We start from the raw sequence: 6,054 nt of genomic DNA on the forward strand, positions 1-6,054 counted from the left end.
GGCTGACGAGGGGCTATGTTATGTTACTCTCTTAATCAAACATTGCTGTTCTAATTGGCAGTAGATCAGAATAACACATTGTTCAACGTAGGCACATATACTTGCAAATACAATCTAACGAGATATTTTATGTTTTTAGGTGTATCACGCAATAGGTTTTTTGCTTGCAATTGCAAATAGGGCACAGTTATTTCCATGTTCTGTGAAGTGCTTTCGGCGCATTTGGATGACCTCTCAGGTTATGCTGGGTTAAATACACAGGGATTGTTCAATATTTACAGTACCCACCACGAAAGTAAACCCAGGATGGTCTGTGTACAAAATATAAAAGGCATTTTGAAATCTTTACTTTTTTTTACCTTTGTACCAAAAATACACACGTTTTACCTATGGTTTGAGTAAGTCGCAAGTAATTTAACTGCACTCTTGAGTCGGGCATGGTGACACATAAGGTGAGTTGCATGTTTGTCTTTTGGCTGTTTCTGCTCAGAGTTGCCCCTGACCGAGCAAGCAGCCGTTAATTTTTAATCCATTAAAATTGTTCTTGTGTGAAACCGTGCTTGACGTGGATTACCTTTGCATTCCAGTCTTACGTAAGGTTTAAGTATCGTTGGGATTATTTTTTAACGTTCGAATTGACTAAATTATTCATTCCTCCGCCACGTGTTTTTTTTTTGGATTCGCTTGTGCAGAGCCAAGGTGGCCTTGTCCTGTGCGCGCACCTTTTGAACAAACAAGGAAAGTTGCCCAAGGTCTTTTACGATCGACGTGGTTTGTTGCTGTTTTACGTATACGTGTATTGTTCCGCTTAAGGACGGCATTTTATAGATGGGTCCCGACGAGCTGGTGGAAAATGTAATGCCCTTTACCGGTGGTTGTCATGACAAAGACGCAACGCTGTGGCCTTCAGCTGTACAGAACTTTAAGCGGTCCCCACCCCGTGTCTCTCGCTCTCTACTCGCCTTGTGCAGTGGTGCCGTAAGCCTGCAGTTGCGGCGAAGTCTGGACCACCGTCGGCATTGCGTTCCCTTGTTGCGTCACATTCTGTCCCAACTTTTGCGTTCAGCGTTCATAACCTCAACGGAACTTTCTTTGTTCCTTCTGTGTTTTTTTTTTACATTTCAACCGTTCCTACAGTCCGTCCACATGAGTGACTCTGACCCGAGATTTTATCCCACACACACCCCATCTCCCTACTCCTCTCCATCTCATTGAAGAGACAGCTACGCCCCAAAGAGCTCACATAAGCCAGGCCAGGGATTACGGGCAGGAATTGCAGCCTACCCAGGCTAGGGAAACCTTTATTTTTTTCTTCCAATAAATGAAACATTACATTTGAAAATGTTGCTACAATATTTATAGCTAAGATACTTACCACCATAAATAAGGATCAGAATGGGAAAAATATATATATACACCCTTTTCCTCATTTTGCCATTTTATACTTTGCAGAGTGCACCATGTGACCGGATTTTGGTCAGTCATAGCTATGTGAATGCAACATTTGATAACCGTGTCGTTTATCAATTGTTATATGTCGCGCAGCGTTGATATACATATAGTTATAAGCAACGTGGCGTAAGAGTTGGCTAGACCGTCCGGTGACCTTTGTTACGCGTGTTTTGTAAATATCTTCCATTGCCGTCTGTTGGGTTAAAACGCCACGTGTTTTTCGCAAAAAAGGATATCCTGCCTTTCATAGGCAGCACGACAGTCTTCCGAGACTGCTCTCATGTCACGGGCAACGTCGCGTTTCTGCTACCAGTGGCTGACGATTTGTTTTCAAGTTCATTGCATGTGAGCTGTGTAGGATTTACAGTGAACATTGTCTAGGTCCCCCCCCGTAACATCACGTTTGCTAAAACATCGCTATAGAGTAAATTGTTAACTTGCTGAGCTCGCACCGTGCGTGTTAATATTAGCCAGCGTTCAGATGTTGGCAGGAGTGCGTTACAAAGGGCGTAATTCCAGTCGTTTGTTTTACAAATAGCATCGCAGAAAAAGTTGCTATAACACGGAGGCTGACGGTATCAATTTGGCCTAAGTGCATTTTAATGTCATACACACACATGCACGGCAGCTATAATCGAGCATGCACCGCAGCTCGCCATACCATTTTTTGTGGGAATTTGCTATCCTGTAGAAAGGCAAAATACGGATGTAACTTCTTATTTTTTTTATATTAGTCTCATAATTTCAACCCGTTTAGGCAACGACAAAATCCACGTGGTTTCCAGTCCAATTCTTTTTGACACTAATGGGTTGTGGTTTTACAAGGTCGTTATTGATGGCTTGCAGTATGCATACGTGAGCACGGGGGTGTCAAGAGGGCTCGACAGGAGAACATTCACGAGTACAACGCGCTGCACATCTCGACAGAAACAGCAGTGGGAGGACGGCATCGGGTAGAAACCTGTCGGGGTGTCCATGGCCTGTGGAACAATGGGACCCATGAACTTCTGATAATTCGAATACGATGTGGCCAGGATGGCATATATGCGTGTCGTGTCATATCTGGTCAACATGTCACAATCTGGTAACGGAGGTAGCGCAAGGCTTTTTTTTTTGCTCGTTGTCCTTTCCCCCGCACCTCCGATTGTTGGCTACGTACGATGCGAAAGAGGTTCAACATACATACAACCATACATACACCCAGTTGTCTGTGCTAAGGTACATTTGTGGGTAATGCCTCTCATACACACGTGTGCACAGTGTAATGTGGCATTTGTATTATTTTAATCGGAGCAAGTTGACTAGATTTATTCGCTAATACTGTGTAACTTGAGCATATTTAGTGCACCGGCAGTGGGGACATTGTCTAAACAAAACGGCGTCCACAAAAGGTGAATTTCCCTTTCAGTAGCATCCTTATGAAATGAGCAAACGGGAAGTCGGTAGCTCAGTTGTGACGCTGAAACGATGAGCGGTTGATATCGAGAAATATCCTTGGCACTGCCAATGGCCTGGAGTTGTGTAGCCCGTGGTCTGTGCCGGGACCGAAGTGACGGGGGAGCGGCTCGCACGCAGCTGCGTGCATCCATTTGGCAGCCTTTGAACGTTGGGCCCAGCGTGCGAGGATGGCCCAGCAGCAGGTGCCATGCACATGTTTTCAGTGACAACATTTGGAAATTTGCAAGGGGGAGTTGTGAGCTGTACCTTTATAAGCAACGTGTTTTGTGGAGGGTTGTCAAAAAAGGGGGAAGGGGGGGTGTTTAATTGATAGAGGAACAATATTTTAGGAAATTCTACTGGATAAAACGTCGTCATACTTATATCCAATGTGGTATGCTATAATTTGCAATACTATACTTTAGCAATTCTTATTTACACTCATACCTATTATGTTTTATTATTTGAAAAAAAAATTCTCACCCGTGCGAGCGCCTGGTTCTGCTTAAGAGCATTCCAAAGGGTTGAAGCAGCAGATAAATCTAATGGGACGGCAGACCAGGTCTGACTTTGAACTTGTAGCCAGAGCAGTATGGTTTCACATCAAAAGCACCTGCATCTCCTGGAACACACTGCCACTGCTCTTCCACAGGGCCGCACTGCACCATGTGGAGTGGTGATGGAACCATAATGTTACAGCGTTATAATTCGCAGAGAACAACTTGCATGTCATGGCATCGGCATGCACAACAGTGGAATACAATCCATGATTTTTAAATTCTGAATTTATCAATCCAAAATGTAATTTGAGTTTGTGAATTGCAAATTTCTGCAAGCCACCATCGAGAACACATCCGAGCGGTCCTCCGTGCATGAGATGGAGCAATGAAATCGAGTCGTGTGCAGGAACTAGATGAATTGTTGCATCACAAGACCATGAGAGGTGAGAATAGCTTGGCGAAGCCTTCATCCAGCTGTGGATGGATCGTTAAGAAAGATCAATAACAAGTTGCTGATATAAAGTATGCGTTTTAAATTTGTTTGAATTCGATCAATCGCAATTAATCTGCAGTACAGGGCGAATATAAGAATAATTTGTGGTCTTGAGGTATTTAAATCTGTGCTGTAGAAAATTGTCTCATCCCTTTACAGAGTTATGGTCACAAATGTGCATTCCATATTTAATTCTGAGTCCAGGCCGCAGACCATTGCTGGCTGGCACCTCAAGATGGGGGATTTCTGTCACACCCATTTACAAATTCCTGGTTTCCGCTGCATATTACTGGTAAGCCTTAAAAATTTAATTTGCAGAGGTGGTTGTCTGAAATAGTGATGTAGAGTCCACACACAGTCGCTGAGCCATATCACTTCTGGAATCTTGGGGCTTAAATACTGTGTGTATGGGAGTACAAAACTAAACAAAAATACTCACATGCAGTGAATTTGATGGTCTAGGTTTTGTGGACTCGAGGGACACGTGCGGGTGTGGTCCCTTTTTCAGTGTTCAAGGAAGAGTTCAGCAGCAGCGGCAGCGTGATAATGCGAGTGTGGGAGACGAAGTACTTGGACAGCCATAGGGGACAGCTGAAGTGATCGGGTCAGGAAGTAGTGGAAGTATAAATTAAAGCTCCAGCCATGGGCAGGGCAAGGTGTCGGCGCAGCCAAGAGATGCGAGGGTGCTGATAGGAATTTTCATAGCAAATGAAAAATACGATGGGAGGAAATGAGCCGAGGGTCAAAGCAGACGTCAAGATCACCACTTTTTAGCAAGTTTGAAGCGAGTGCGAGATGAACGATTTAAAGGCTGAGTCTTTGCAGAAGATATATTTATTAGCAAGTTGGGAATGTTTGGTTTTAGGGTTGTTGACTTAGGAGCCGGTACCACACAAACTGTATTGACACATGACTAACCTTCATTACATGTTTTCATCAGGCACACTTGTTAGAGTTCGCCCACATTGGCCATCATGAATGATTATTACTCTGCAACCTTGGCACGTGGATGTCGTTTTCATATGAAATATGGCGCGAGATGTAGCCAGTTATTATTTAACACAAGTCTTTGATAATGATCCAATGCCATTGATGACGGTCACAGTTTACTGACGGTCAAAGTTTACTGATTGTATCAAAATAAAAAAAGTGGACTCGGTGATCGGTCATCTATATACCAGATATTAATGCCTTCGGTGGTCGTTTAAAACAGTATACTTACGTCTTTCACCTACGGAACTTTAAAAAAAATGAATTTGTAAATAAAATAAGGGCACAATAAAAAAAAGAGAGAACGGAGGGCCCGGACGGGAGATCGTGCGCAGCTCAAACGCGAGAGGGAAAACACCCCGAGCCGTTACTCATGCGCTGTGCCACGCCCTGTCCACCGCTGGGGCTTTTTTGTCTTGGTGGGGCCATGAAACAACACAACAGACAAGGGCAGCGGGAGGCTGTCTCCAGCCTCACCTTCCCTCCTTTCCTTCTCTCACATGGCCTTGTGCCAATAACAATCAGAGCCGGTCCTGAGGGGGCGGGCGGGGGGGGGGGGGGCGCACTGGGATGGGAGCCCTGCACCACCCAACTGGCCCTTTGGCCCACCCAACATTCACTCTCCTTCGTGGTGAATCACTGTTATGGTAGCCGGCAATGCAAATCTCTTCTACCCCCCCCCAATCCAAGAGGAGCTGGAACCGGGCCTGGATATAATGAGCGGAGTCTGTGATCGCCGATTTCCACTTGTCTTTGTGTGGGCAATGTGTGTGTACAACTACTTATTGGTACAGTTTTTTTTTTATCTCCCTCCTATGTATAGGAATAGCATTGCCAGGCTTCACACCCCACTGAGCAATCCTAAAGATAAGTGGAGAGGCTGTCCCTATAAATAACAGTCAACTTCCAAGGCTGGAATCTGCTTATGCAGGATGCGACAGTGCCACTCCTAAAATGGACAAGGGCCCACCCGGTCCTGTAGCTCACACGTGAGGTTTGTTGATTCATTTGTTGACTAAATGATTATTTACGGCGGAATTTACTTGCCATCGACACATTTTAATAAACTGCTCAAGAACCGAAGGCTAGGCGGTAACTGTGGAAAGACAAACGCTTGGTTCGCAAATGGAGAAGCTCAGTATAATGCTCCACAGCTGCCTGCACAATAAATATTCGCAATGA

This window comes from Petromyzon marinus, chromosome 4 (assembly GCF_048934315.1).
Source record: "Petromyzon marinus isolate PM22_M1 ecotype Great Lakes invasive population chromosome 4, UKy_Petmar_22M1.pri1.0, whole genome shotgun sequence".
Classification (NCBI taxonomy): Eukaryota; Metazoa; Chordata; class Hyperoartia; order Petromyzontiformes; family Petromyzontidae; genus Petromyzon; species Petromyzon marinus.